This window comes from Drosophila miranda, chromosome XL, assembly GCF_003369915.1.
Source record: "Drosophila miranda strain MSH22 chromosome XL, D.miranda_PacBio2.1, whole genome shotgun sequence".
In the NCBI taxonomy this organism is placed as follows: domain Eukaryota; kingdom Metazoa; phylum Arthropoda; class Insecta; order Diptera; family Drosophilidae; genus Drosophila; species Drosophila miranda.
In genome coordinates this window covers 14,036,303-14,051,777 of record NC_046673.1, presented here as the reverse complement: position 1 = coordinate 14,051,777, position 15,475 = coordinate 14,036,303, and the positions used below count along the sequence as shown (strand labels likewise).

Here is a 15,475-nt window from a genome sequence, read left to right as displayed (position 1 = left end):
CAGCAACTGCCACAACGATGACCCAAACGCTTTTGCTCTGAGGCTTAAGTCTTTCCTTCATTTTGTGTTCATTTCATTTGATATCAGCGCAGAGCACAGAACAGGAAGGCTTACGCTTAGTGTAGAGATAGGAGCAGAGATTTAAGGTGTTTCAGGATGCGTCCGCAAATGGCACGAGTCGACCTTTCAGCGAGTGAATCGAGCGAGTAGATACCTTTCTGAATACAGAGATATGTCATGATAGAGCATACATATGACGAAAGATCTGCAGGGATATCTACAGCTTCGGGACTTAATCTCTCCAACAATTTGACACCTTTCAGCGAGTGATTCGAGCGAGTAGATACTTCATTTAATGCAGAGATATGACATGATATACCATACATAGGACATATGATGGATCAGCAGGTATATCTCCAGCTTCGGGACTCAATCTCTCCAACGATTTGCCCCGGATTCACCTTTCAGCGAGTGAGTCGAGCGAGTAGATGCCTTTCTGAATACAGAGATGTGACATGATAGAGCATACATATGACGAAAAATCTGCAGGGATATCTACAGCTTCGGGACTTAATCTCTCCAACAATTTGACACCTTTCAGCAAGTGAGTCGAGCGAGTAGATACTTCATTTAATGCAGAGATATGACATGAAAGACCATACATAGGACATATGATGGATCAACAGGTATATCTCCAGCTTCGGGACTCAATCTCTCCAACGCTTTGCCCCGGATCCACCTTTCAGCGAGTGAGTCGAGCGTGTAGAGACCTGATTTAATGCAGAGATATAACATGATAGATCAGCAGAGATATCTACAGCTTCGGGACTATTTCCATCTTCCATCTTTCCATCCATTTAAATATATCTCTCTCTGGATCTGGCTGGATTCCTCTCGCTCAAGGTACTCGCTGATTCATAGCACCAGACGCTGCCAGCTCTGCATTGGTTGTGGTCGAGTCCAAAATCTGGATCTCAAACCTTCTCCATTTGCTTTCGCTCTACAACGTGCTCGTTCCTCTGTGGCTGTTGTCTATTCGCCTCCTACTCCAAACAGCAGCACAAAAAAAAGGTCACGCACTCATCCCCACACTGCCCCCCTCTTTCCATCCTCCACCCTCCTCCACCCGTGAGCGTTTGTCCGTGTTCATTATTGCGGTTAATCTGTTTGTTCTGCTGGGCTCCTTGTTTGGGTTTCACTGACAAAAGTTTACCTAAAAAAAATTCCATTTTTTCCCCGCCTTCCACTTCACTCTCCTCTTTCCTGCCCCCCTTTTATCTGCGGTACTTTAATAAGCGTTATAGCGATGGTCAGGTGTAAGCACAACAAAAAAAAATTAAAAGAATGTGTTGGTCATGGGGGGGTGCAGATTTTTGGGGCAATCATCTGCCTGGCACGTTGTTGACATCAAAATAATGACTGAACGCGGCGGCGGGTCGTGAAAGGGGAGGCCACAGAGAAGACGAGCAAAAAGAGTGTGAAACGAAGACGAAGATACTCTTTGGCAATCCATTTCCTCCATTGGAAGGCCCAGAAACTATTTTAGGGTAGCCTTCTGCTGCCTCCAACCGCAGATACATAGATAGATACGAACAGGAAATCCAGACAGGCAAGGACCTGTGTGAGAGGTGGCACATAAGGACACATAAAAGCTGCCATCCCACACACACATTGGTTGCTCTTCGTCCCACACTCTACTCCACTGCCCCCAGAGCTTGTTGTTTCTTGTTTTTAATTACAAAAAAAGTGCAAAAGCACGAAAATACCGCTGTTTACCAAATTAAAAGCTACTAATTGGAGGAGTTTTAGGCGTCGCTCGAGTGCCAGGCCCCACCATGCCATCCCCATTCCCTCTCTCTCTCTCTCTTTCTGTCTGCTGCTGAGGCTGGTGGTGGCTGTGGGGGGGTGTCAGGGCATAGGAATTATTAATGAAAACAAGTTTTAAGTATGTATCAGCAGGCAGCGGCAACGGCAACGGCAGCATCGTTAGCAGTAAAACTGAAAGTCGTCCGGCAAAGGAGATCAAGCCATTCGTATGCGAGAGTGGAAGGACTAGCCACAGGACACAGGAGCCTGAAGATAGAAGAGCCTGCCGGCGATCGGGCCTCGGATTCCCCCCTCTGTCAGATGATCCCTGGGACCAGGCGGTGACCACATCTCTCGAAACAAGCGCCGCACCGACATGTAAGCAGTATTTAAACCCGGGTATCCGGGTAAATTATGCACAGCCAACGGGCGAGGAGGAAAACTGCCAGTCTCTCTCTCTCTCTGGGCGACTAATAAACTCAACTTGGAGCCAGGCATAAAAAATATCCATGCAAATTAATTAAATATTTACAGTTTAATGACATAAGCCGGGTGGAGGGCGGTACGAGTACGAGTACAGTCGCGTCCCAGCGAGAGAGAGACAGAGAAAGAGAGAACTTTCCGCTGAATTGCATAAATATGCAAAGGTAAGCGTCAGGACCGCACGGCACCGGCAAGAACGGAACGGAATGGAATGGGAGCGGGAATGGAATGGCTGGCAAAGCACCGTCTGAATGACACAGCCGAGACGGAATAGTGGAGCACGGAAGGCAGGGAAAACTTGTCTGAGCGACGGAACACCCTTGTCCCAATCTCACCTGGAAAATTAAATTAGTGTTAGGGCCAGGCGAAAGGGAGCCTAGAGACGCAGGGGGGAAGAGGTCAAATGGCACAACAAACAGAAACAAATAAGCCTTTATGACTGTAATCAAATTTTTGCCTCTTTGCTTCGACGTAGGGCATAATAAATTTAAATCAATGCCGTAGAGAGAGGGATAGAGAGAGGGAGACCAGTGGACAAATTTATTTATTTATTTAGGTTTGTTTTTGTTTGTTTCTAATCGAAATTGTTTAGTTTCAATGTTGTTATGCTTTAATTTAATTTATTATATCGATATAAATATCACGCTTAAAGGTTTGTCTGAACTTGAACCGGGCCAGGGGGAATTATTTCTGCTGCTCCAAACGATGTAGTAGTGGGGCATGAATCAGGAGCAGGTTTGTCTGATTCATGAATGAATTTGGGGGCATACAAAGGGGGACATTCATTGTCCATAGCACCAATCAGCACTTTCAGATGAGCGGAATATTCGTACTAGAGTGCAGAACGAAGAAACGGAGGCACTTGTAGAGGCCTGAACTCCAATCCCGCATCCCCTGATCGCCTCCCTGTTTTTACCAGGCTCAATGGCAGGCTTCTTTTTTCTTTTTCTACCAAAAACTCAAGGTATTCTTCCATATTCCAATTATAATTATGTGTCCATTCCAATTGCCGTTGATTACGTTCATCTCGTAGCTCTTGCGATGGAGATTCACAAAATGCGACTGGCTCACACGCACGTTGTCGTTATTTTGTTGGACTTTCGCAAGTTTGGCCCTAAATTTCGTAAAAATCAAATGTAACACCAAACTCTTTGTCTGTGCTTTTTGCCATTTATCATTCCACCATCTGCACGTCACCTATCATTCCTCCGCTTCAGTCCTCAATCACAATCATCCAGCCCCGACCACCCACTCTCCGCATTCCAGCCATCTCCTTCCCCGTGCTCCCCCCGCTTAACCCAATGCAGCCTAAAATGTTGCACTTGACAACAACAAAGAAAGCAAAATACACAGATAAAAAAGACAAAAAAGCGAGCGAAACGTAAATGAAATACCAAAGAAAAATACCAAAAATACTTGAACAATGAAAACCCAAAATGGAAGAAGAGCACGGCACAGAAGAGCAGTGGCCGGGGCAGGGGCAGTGGCGGTGGCAGGGGCCGTGGGCAATTGGTAGTAGAATGGAAGGAAGGGGTGTGGCACGGCGGGAGGGTTGGTTAGAGCAGAGGGCTAAGCGTTTTTGGGGAAACTTTCGCCCTGCAGGGCTCAACTTTTAATGGCAAGAGCAAAGAGACAGAAAGACAGAGAGACAAGTGAGAGGCGGAGAGACAGTGAGACAGGAGCGTGGATAGTACACATGTTCCAGCTGCGGGTTCCACAAAAGGAGAGGTGGAGACCGGGCATGGCACTGTGGCATGTGGCAGGGGGCAGCATACTTAAGTGCATGTTACCCGAACAATTTACTAGCGTAAGTTGGAAAATTTTTGAATTGGCTGAGAAGCAACAGCAAAAATACACAAGAACCAAAAAGGAGCCGAGAGGAAAGGAAAAACTTAAAAGGCAAAAGAAAAGTGGGCAAAAGCACTGGGGGGGGGAGAGACAGTGAAACAGCTGAGAAAAAGTTAAGAAAGCCTCACAAGAAGTTGAAATGAAGATTTATTTGCCTATTTGCTTATTTATCTTTGGCTCAACTAGAAGGATGCCCTCCCCACCCCCGCTCTCCGGCGAAGAGAAATGGTCTGAAAAAGTTACTCAGCAGAAGATCCTGGGCCTGGAAAATTACTTTAAGTACCTTAAACTTAAATGTTTGAGTGGTACAGAGCCCCAGCACCTCCTACATTTAGGAGAGGAATTTAGCACCGATATCCAAAAAATATTTATAGATCGATGGCGGAAATCTGTCTCTTTTCTGTGTATCTACGGCCTCAGCCTCCGCGTCAGCCCCTTGGAGCGCGACCCTTTCTCGAGCAAGAACGATGTCCCATGAAAAGAACTAGACCTCGGCCTGCCTTGCCACTCGGTGGTGGCCCACTCGACCACTCTCCACTTGACTTCCCTGAAATGGGCAATTTAATTATACGGAAATCACACAGAATTCATCTAATTAGTTTGGCGTTTTAATTGCCAGGAGACCACTCGAGGACACTTCACTTCCCGGCTGTGGCACTCTGCCGGCCTCGGTTATGGCCAGGATGGGGCAGCAGTCACAGCTGATGCCATAAATTATGTCATCTCAGGAGTAGAAAGAGCAGTGGAAGCACCAGTCCACAGGACATTCACTCCTCTCCAGTGTAGGAGGAGGAGGAGGAGGAGAAGGAGGAGAAGGAGGAGGAGAAGGGGAACGACGACAGGGAGTCAGGGATATCAATTGTGTTTGGTCCTTGTAAATATTTCAATAATAATTCCTCTCTTTTCTCGCACACAATTTGTATTATTAAAAAATATCTCCCGCCAGTTGCAGTCCTCTCTCTGTATCTGTATCTGTAGCTGTATCTGTATCTGTATCTGTATCTGCAAGTGTGTATTTCCGTGTCTCGGCATCCTCTCATTCTCAGTTGCATTCTTTATACCGTGTCCTGGCGGCTCCCTGTCTCCGGCTGGCTTAACACACAGCCATCGCGATGCCAATTGACATTTCTTTCGTTTGCTTTTGTCCTACGTAATTGGCCAATGCAGAACAAAAAACGAATACAACGAATACTGGAAATATATAAGAGGATATAAAGGAACTCAGGTTGCAGGCAGCACGTTGCACGTTGCACGCTGCACGTTGCAGGATTTCAAATAAGCTGAGTAACAACTCTTCTCACAGAGAACAGAGTGCAGAGCCAATTAAGAGCCTGAGAATGCAGAATGCAAGTCCTTCAATCGGAGTCCGACCGATTCATTCCCAAAGGAGGCATTCAGTCCCCCCCCCCCAAAAATCGTGTCTTCCTGCAGTTCTTTGCCTTTGATGGACACCCGCCGCACATCGGGGTCACCAGCTTAAAGAGAAACCCTTCTTTTTTCCTCGGTCTATGCCCCAGATCCATAAAATAATACATATCTCTGTCGCTATTTATTTCAAATACAAATGTTAATCGCTTTTGGGAAACAGAATCGCTTCTCGCTTTGATGTTACCGCACTCGTGGCTCCACAAAAATTCCTCCGAGCTTAAAATTTATTTATAGAAATGTTAAATTCATTTCACATCAAATGGAATTGGTCTCGCAACCAAATCAAAAATATATAAAATGCCATGTATGTGAAATAGTTGTTTTACGATGGGGGAAGCGTAACCCAAAGGGAAAAAAACTCGAAGGCCCATCGAAGCTTGTAAACCAAAACGAAGATTCATTCATTCGCCAGCAGATGATGGTTGGATAACAACTTTGACATTTGATGAGCTTCCAAGTAAAAGATGTTTTTTAATATTTTAGCACACACACACTCGGCAGGACACCCACGCTAAAAGGAGGGAAAGGCACACACTGTTGAAGCACTTTCAGTTTAGTTAAAAGTTCTGTAAAGACCGAAAAACGCCACTCAAAGTGCCAAATTTCACGCCACTTGAAGGATCAGCCTCCTGGTGGCGGGGGTGGCGGCTAAGCGGGTAGCTGACTTTTAATCCTTTTTGCATTTCGCGCTGTGCAGCGTAAAAAGCATCGTTAAATAAACATGAGCATATGAATGTATGATTGCCTCAAACCCCAGCAGATGCTCCAGCCACTGGCTACTGGCTCCTGCCTCCTGGCTCCTGCCTCCTGGCTCCTGCCTCCTGCATTTCCCCACTCAGGCAGCGATAAAGTTTATGGCCAAAGCTGTAGCTACCTCTCCAGCAGAAACAGGAGCAGCAGGAGAATCCTGGTGTTGGCTCCAGACACTCCTGTTGCCAGCCCCTTGTACGCACTCTTTTTAATTTAGCCAACCTGCCTTTTTGGATTGAAAACTTTTCCTTTGGCCATACAACAAGCGAAAGAGAACAACAGAGCGGCGGAGGATCGATGTTTTGGATACCCTCGAGGCGCTTTTGTTGCCATGGCGGCTCTATAGTTCGCCGAACCAACCGATTTGGCTGTAATTCTGTCTAATGACAGATATTTCAGGCCAAGTTTCTTCAACTTTTAATTATAATTGAAACACCTTCTTGGAGAGGGTATATATATGGAAAACAATGCCGCGGATGGGGAGAAAAGGAATCATCTGAATGAGAAACAGCCGCGCCAGAATAAGAAGACCAAAACGAAGAGTGAACGAAGAAAGGAATCAAGTTTTTAGCCTCAACTTCAGTTTAGTTTTCAGTTTTCAACTTCAAAAACTTTCAGTTTGTTTGGCCAATTAAAATTGTGAAATGTATTTGTCATGACTCCGCCTCCTCCTCCTCCTCCGCCTTCTACTTGGCCATATTTTTTCTCCCCCCTGGAAAACTCCATCTCTGATTTCCTATCTCCATCTCTTTTAATAAGCAAATGCAAATGTCACCCGCTGCCTGCTCGGCTGCTAAATAAATGGCCAAATTGATTTATGTAGCGAGTCAGGAACAGAACGAGAGACACAGCCCGAGACAGAGACCAACGGCAGTCGCGCAGCGAGTCTTATATTGGAGAGGGTGGATGGTGCTGCGGTGGAGCTGCGGTTAATATGTTGTCAATTTATGCGACTATCTTTAGTTACAGTCTGAGAGAGAGGACTGAGAACATGAGTTCATCGTTCAAGATCGGGGTCACCAGCTCCAATTTATCAAAAGAAAAAGAGGTCACAAAATCGTACACGGAGTATCTTAAGGTTATCTTATGGTATCTTCATCTATATATCCGCAAATAAAGATCGGGGTCACCAGCTCAAAATTATCTTAAAAAATAGGTCACAAGATCGGGGTCACTAGTTAAAATTTATCAAAAGAAGAAGAGGCCACAGGATCGGGTTCACAAGCTAAAATTTTTCAACAGAAAAAGAGGCCGCAAGATCAGGGTCACCAGCTCAAATTTATCAAAACAAAAAGAGGTCACAAGATCGTACACGGAGTATCTTCAGGTCATCCTATGGTACCTTTATCCATTTATTTTCCATAGTACCTTTGGGACACCAAAATCTGAAGGTATACCGGTCGATCTGGGTCACCAAAAAGTGCATTTTTGGAGTCGAAGGAAGTTTGCGACCTAATTTTTCAATTCAAAAAGAGATTCCGCTTCGGGGTCACCAAAAATGGGCTTTCCGCTTAACAGGACTGCCGCATTTCGGGGTTACTAGGCCCTACTTTTCGTTGCCATGAAATAAAACATATTGAGATTGGAAATGGAGTGGAATGAAATCTAATATCAATCTTATATAACCTACCCTCTCACTATCTCTCTCACACGATGTTCTGTTCCGCCATTGCATGTCTTTTCCCTTCCCTTCTCTTTCCTTTCCTTTGCTTTGCTTTCCTTCCATCGTTTCGTTTCCTTTGCCATTTTTTTGGGGCCAGATAAATGCCGGCGCTGTCCTGTTCTCTTCGCGTGTCCTTATTTATGGTCCTATGCCTGCGAAGCTTCGCTGTATCAGTAGTGTTCGTATGTGTGTGTGTGTGTGTGTGTGTCGGTGGGTGGCTGGGCCTCCTTTCACATCTTTATTAAAGAGTGGGGCCATAGTTTTTAATAAAAATTCATCCAACACTCGCAGAGCGAGAAGTAGAGCCTCCTCCTTGCAACCCACAAAAAACTTCCATCTTTTTTTCACTTAATTTATGTACTACGGCAAAAGAAGGATACACTCCATGGAGTGCCTGCGAGGGGGGTTACCCTAATAGTTTTTAACTTAAATAGGAAATAGGAGAAGCGAAATGAAGAGAGAACAACGGAGGAATACCTTGGCCAAAAAGGACGTAGGCGAAGATGATGACGACGAGGACAATGTCTCTTCCTCTCTCTCTTTCTATCTATCTTGCGCTCCACTATCTCCTGCAACTATCTCTTTCTGCCACTAGTACGTGTCTATGTGTGTGTCTATGTGTGAGTGAGTGTTGGCGTCTTGGAGGCGGCTTCTTTTTGGACCACAACCAGGGCGGCTGTTGAGTCGTTTATGCTGTTGTTGCTGCTTTACAATCTCAGCCAGCATCTCTCACTTAGCCATAGTTCCTTCGTCCTTCCAGCCCTCCTTTAGCCTTCTTTTTCGCCACACCCACACCCGGGCCACCCCCTCTGGTATAGGGCTTATTTTATCGGTCTGAAATAGTGGGTTGCTGGTGGCTCTCGTCGTGTGTCGATATTTTATTTTTATTTGAAAAAATCAATTTATGGGCTCTTTTGCAATAAACGATTTCTCTTTTATTTGTCTTCCTCATCGTCGTCGTCGTCATCCTAGTTGTAGTCCTAGTGCTTGTCGGGGGCTGGGGTTCCTTTGGTTTATGGCCGGCATATCCTTATAATATTTCCTATAGTTGTCATCAGCATCAGCCTCCATTATTCATTGTATCTCGTATGCCGTAGAAGATCGAACCATACGTATGCCGGTGGGGAGGGATCGGGCTGGTTGCCTGCCTGATTCATTTTTTACTGAAGAAGTACTAAAGAAGCAGGTGGCAGGAGCCAAAAGGAAGTTTGGTTTCCCTTCCAAGAAACACACAAAAAGAAGTTGCAAGGTCCTGCTCCCCAGCACACACCTTAGACAATATTCATTTTGTGGCACACAACTATTTGCATATGAAGTCAGCGAAGTGCAACGGGGCGGATGATTGATAAATGAGGATTGTGTGCCACCGGGAATCGAAATGGAAACGAACAGATATTCCGCAGCAGAACATGAGTGAAGTACGTAATAGAAGAATATAATACGATACGAAAAGGATAGGAGTACACAAAGGGGGCTCCGGATTGAGGCACAGTTCCATGATGTTTCGAGCTTAAAGACAATAAGTTCCCCATGGAATGGCACCATTTTTGATGCCTTTCTTGCAGTTTCTATCCCTGAAAAATATATATCTTTATAGTTCTTTGGTGATTCTTTCCATTGAGTTCTTTCTGGGAGAAAAATTTAAATCGCGCATATCCCATTATTTCCACTTACAACTCTTTCACCTAAATCGCCTCTCAGCCTGCTTTCCTTCTCCGTTCTCCTTTCTCCTGATGATTGTTTGTTTGTATTTCTCTTCCAGAGGCAGAGGGAGAGACAGAGGGAGAGCCGTGGAGAGCCGTAGAGTGCTGTGGATTGTGTGGAGCGTGTGTTTCGCTATAGTTTCTGGCGGTTGTGTTTCACTTTGTTGGATTTTTATTGTTACTTTTTATGTGCCGTATACAAGTTTTTATTCTCTGCTTTATATAGTATTTTATCTTCCACCCCCAAGCCTTTGTCTCCCCCTCACCCTCCCCCTACCCCACCCCCTCTTTCTATATATTTTTTTGCGCAGCAAAAACTTTCATTTTATTTATTTCCTTACTTGCAAGTGCCTCTGCCTGTGCCACGCCCCATCACAACGGATTCAAATGGAAATATTCCCAGGATATGAAATTGAATGGAGGAACATCCGCAGCATTTTTTTTCGGGCTCGTCTACGGCCGATAATTTATGAACTTGTCAAATGTCTGTCCCCCTTGAAAATTTATTCATGCTTCCAAAAAAAAAACCCCCCACTTCCATTTTATGGCATTCCATGCCAATTATTTGAGTGCGTTTCCGACTCTTGCGCAAACAAATTAAATTTACACCAGACAAAAGGGGCAGCGGGATGGCCAAAGTCAAAGGTACAGTCCACAAAGGCCCCAAAAACGTACTCCTCTGAAGGAATACTACGGGAAACTATGGTTTGGTTTCCTTTTCGAAGGATATATCTTGGAGAAAACATCAGATTCGAACCGATACTAAGGTCGGATATGACAGTTATACACTGGGTTACGGGGTCAATCCAATTTGCGGCTGCCAACTCTTTCGCTTTTGGAATTGCAACTATTTCTGTTTCTGTTTATTGAATTTCCATTTCGATTTGCGCCCCCTGTACCGCCAGTCCCCAGCTGTTTGTTCGTTAATTTTAATGTGGAAAACGCAGCCCCCCTGCCGCTAGCCACCTGCCACCTGCCCCCTGCCCGGCTCCCTTCTGACATATTTGTGATCTATCAAAAAGCAATTCACTCAACCATCAACCATCAGCATTCATTTGGATTCAACCCTGCCGCACAGTCATCCATCCAGCCAGCCAACCGACCATCCATCTATCAATCAATCAATCAATCATTATGCTCATAAAAATTAGCAACATGAACCGAATGGCAGAAACGGTAAACGGAACAAATGAAATGGCAACCTTTTTGTTTGCTCCGTGGCCTGCCCCCCCTCCACCCCCTTCGCCCCATCCGCTCCACCTCAAGCCGCAAAAATGTTTGCATTCAAATTAATTACAACAAGCATTTCTGTGCAACATATTTATATTGGTGCAACATATTTCTGAGAGACAGACTCGTAAAATATGAAACATATTAAAACGGGGCTCCACGGGGCGTATGCGCAACTCCCAAGATTATGGCCAGGGCCCTCAGGGCGCCCCCTGGGCGACAATACGCCATAAAAATTCATAAAACACAAAAACTGTAAAACACGCACATATGCCCCGCCAACGAAAGGGTGAAGAGATCTGCCACATTTGCCCCGAAATTCCCCCTTGAAATAGAGGGGGACGCTACCGGAATTTTCCCTTCGAAAAACTGGGCTAAAAATCGTATAAAAATGAATGCCAGATGCAGAACTTCAATTGTCGAAAATTGTTCAACTGTAGACGATTTTTGTTTTATTATTATTGTGTTTTTTATTTTTTGTTATAAAATAATATCTCTAATACTCTAGAGTCTGGACGATAAAAAAAAATATATGATATGAAATTTAGAAAAAATATTAAAAAAAAAAATTTAAAAAAAAACATATTTAAATTAAAGTTGCGATTTTAAATGTTTTTAATGCGCTCCATATTTAATCGAAGTTGTAAGCATTTTTAAATAAATTTATTTGATTAATTTTGTGGCAAATATATTTAATTTAAATATGAAATATATTTATTTATTATAAATTTTAAATATTATAAATAAATAAATTAAATTAAATTAAAAAAATTTAATGATAATAAAAAAATTTAAATTAAATTAAATAAAACAAAAAAAATTAAATTAAATTAAAAAAATTAAATTAAATTAAATACAAAATAAATTAAATTAAATAACTAAAAATTAAATTAAATAAAAACAATTAAATTAAATTTTGTTAAATTAAATTGAATAAAAAATATATTTATTTATGTAAATGTTAAATATTCCAATTTCCTTCTCGGTACAAATCTACATTTTGAAATCTAAATCTTGCACAAAATATTAATGTAATTTTTCACTTCTCTTTTTTTTCCTTGGGCGAAATTTATGGCATTTTGTCATCCAAGAATGCGACACAAACTCCCTGGAAATCTCAGATATTTTCCACCGAAAATCAAATGCTTAAACTGACACAACAAGACATATTTATAATCCATCTCAGAGCCATTTCAAGCTCCATTCCTCTTTGAAATATTTGCCCCCTCCTGGGCGACACCTTTCGTGAACAACAAAGTTTTTATTTGGAATCAAGAGGAGATTTCATTTCATTTCATTTGATTTGATTTTATTCTATTCGTTTTATTTCGTCTATTGTTTGAACCGTGTGAACCACATGTGGGGGAGTAAAATGGGGGTGTGTGTGTGGGCGTGGAACTGTTTCGAAAATCTTACAAGCCGCTGAGTGACACGCACAGGGGGCGATGGGGGGGAGAGAGGGGGAAAACATCTCTTGAATGTTTGTTTTATAAACGAACTTTTTTATTGCCACAAAGTGGCAAGCGACAAGCCAGAAAATGCCCCAACACAAGCCGCATGCGGTTGAAGGTGCGGCGGGGATTGATTTCGAGTGTGAGGCAAACTTTTATGGGGTTAACATTGTTGTTGTTGTTGTTGTCTTTTTTTCGAATGCAGTTTTATTTTATAGATTATTTATTTAATGCCTACCGCCAGATATTCCCCCCTCTCTGGGCTCCTCCTCATTTCCTGTGTCTCTCCGCCCACCCATGCTGCCTCCTTCTTCTGGAAATCGGAAGTGTTTCCCCCCCTCTTGGTGTAGGGGGGAACTCTTTGATTTGATTAGTGCTTAGCCCCAAACCCCCCCTTAACTGATTGCTCTATGAATGAGAGACCCAATGAATGGGCCACAAAGAAGAAGCAAAAAAAAAAGAGAGAAAAAAAATGTTTGCCCTCCTCCTCCTATTTTTATGATTTTTCCTCTTTTTTTCTCTACCAATTTTTGAGCAACGAAATTGATTTGGCTTCGTCAGCATTTTCCGATGTGTGTGTACAAGGGGGGGGGATACACATATATGTTGGGGAATGCTGCTGCTGCTGCTGGAATTAGCTTGTTTCCTGAGCTGTCGCTGTGGATGGGGCCAACATGTGCCACGGCATTCGATTCGCCCAGCTCCCAAATTGAGTTACGAAAGTGGAATGATGTTAATGAAGCTCCAGCAGCAGCAGCAGGAGCTCCACTCCGAGTGCATCCATGTCCAGGTCCAGGTCCAGGCCATGTCCGAGTGTGGGGTAATATTTTTTTGATTTTCCACTTATTATTTCCACCCAAAAGTTGCGTCTTCTTTTGGGGGCAAGTGGTGCATCCCTTGAAAGCTATCCACTCTGTTAATCCCTCTATACCCTTTTACCCTTCTCCCTTTGTGACCATTTATCACCTCTTTTATTCATTATACACTCATTAGTCAGAGCCAACGACTCGAAATGATCTATGTATTCGGTACTCGGGATTCCAAGCACTTATGGTCTCTGCTTTCCAGATACTAAAAATCCAAAAATAGAAATACCACGACACGTCTTTCAGGCAGAGCCCCGACCTGACCCCTCGATGATGTGGATGTAAAAAAAAACTCACCTTGATTTTCTGTTCCGCCTATTGTTGCTGCTCCATTTGTGGCACTTAACTTTTCGTTTGATTTCGCGCACTTAAATGTGGTTTTCGAACGCGTGTTCCATTTATTTGCGATGATCTTCACTCAGAGTCATTTTCAGGCCACAAGCCACAAGGTCGAAGGTCCCCTCGCTCGCCCACTCGATGCTGTAATTTCTTTTTTATTGTTTTGTTTTGTTTTGTTTTGTTTTGTCTTTTTTGGAGCCTTCTAATTGTTATTGATTTTCGTTTTGGTTGTGGTTTTGCCTTTGGTTTGATGTTTTTTGTTTTTTTCTTGTTTAAACTTAAATGCAATTTGTTCTAATTAATTTATATGATATGTTGAATTAATTGCATTTTACTTTCGTAATATATTTGGACTCTATTTCAGTCTATTTGAGCTTCGTTTACTATCATTTATTTAATTATTTATTAATTTATTATTATTAAATTTGAGTTTGAAAATATTTCAAATGTATAGAAGATTCTTGTAGTAATTCGAAATTTTCTAGCTTCTGTTTTGTTCGCTCTTTGGTTTGATTTTTACTTTCTTTCTGTTTGTTTGTTGTTGTTGTCTTTAAAAATTGTCTTTTCTTTAAGTTTCGAGTTTCGTTTGTTTCCTCTGGCGCCTTCTGAAAAATAAGTAAAAGTTTAAATATTTATACAAAAAATTATAACTATTCATAAGGTTTAATGGTTCACACATTAATTTTAGTTTTGGTAACATTTTGGGGACTTTTTTATGATTATCGAGAGAGGATATTTTTTGGCTCAAATTTTAATGATAAATATACATTTTTTCAACCCAAACAAAACAATAAAAGTAAAAAATAAATTTTTTAAATACAAATATGTACAAAAAAAAAGTTAATTTAATTCTGCAAAAATACATAATTATAATATATAATAATAAAAAATAAGGTACTGAAAGTATTTTTTTCTTTTTTTAATAAATCTAAAAATTAAAGTTTAATATAAGTTACTTTTTCTTCAAAAAATTAATTAATTTTAGTGACCAATTCTAGTGAAAAAACAAACTTTTTTAACACAGCTTTAAAAAACATTTAAAAAATAACATTTTTTTTACAAATTTCTCTACTTTAAATTACCAAGGTTTTTGCAGTGTATAATACAGTAATTATAATTATTAAATATATTAATAATTAATAATAATTGTTTTGAATTTTTTTAAGAACTTTATAATAAAAAAAAAAAAATGTGTATTAAATTATGAACCCAATCTTTAATATTTCCAAATGTTTCCAAGTACATTTCCTTCTCGCATTTTCTTTCTTTCCAGTTACAGAGAAAGAGAAAATTATGGAGGGAGAGAGACAGAGAGAGAGAGAGAACTGGCGTTCCCATTGAATTATGCTGCAATAAATTTCACCTCATCGGCCAATAATGACGAAAACTTTTGTGTGTTGCACATTTCGTGCCTTTGGGCCCTTCCCCTGCCACCCATAGCCCTCCACATCGCCCCACATCTCCCCTCTCCGCCTTTCTCTCTCTCTCTCTCTCTCTCTGTCCCTGTCTCTCTAGGGCTTTGTGAAACTCTCATTTGATTCGCCTTGCTCTTCCTTTATGCCGCTGCCTGCATAACAATGTCCTACATTCCCAACACGTACCATCGACAACAACAACAACAACAACTACAACTACAACGATGGATGCTATTTAACAGATGGGCGTGGCTCAGCCCCCTGCCCAAAAAACCCAAGCACCGACCACAACACCGCCTGGAGTGCGAGTGCGAGCGAAAGCCCAAAACTTATTGAGACAGAAGAGTGGCTAAAGGGGTCGTCCAGGGGGGCGGAGGGGGGGAGGGGTCTTGTCAGACATGTTTGTATATAAGCCATATACATGTACATGTATGTGTGTGTGTGTGTGTGTGTGCATATGCAGTGCCTGATTAAAGCCAACTTAAAGCCAAAC

General features: G+C 42.2%; 1 protein-coding gene across 7 annotated transcripts in view; it reads right to left on the bottom strand.

Annotated features, from left to right (window-relative positions):
* Positions 1 to 15,475, bottom strand: part of LOC108163995 (innexin shaking-B) — a 194,295-nt gene that overhangs the window by 171,800 nt on the left and 7,020 nt on the right. For all 7 annotated transcript variants that reach the window (XM_017299567.2, XM_033399852.1, XM_033399874.1 and 4 more), the window contains exon 3: positions 13,526 to 14,172. The gene's annotated coding sequence lies outside the window, so the exon portion shown is untranslated. The remainder of the gene's footprint in view (positions 1 to 13,525; positions 14,173 to 15,475) is intronic.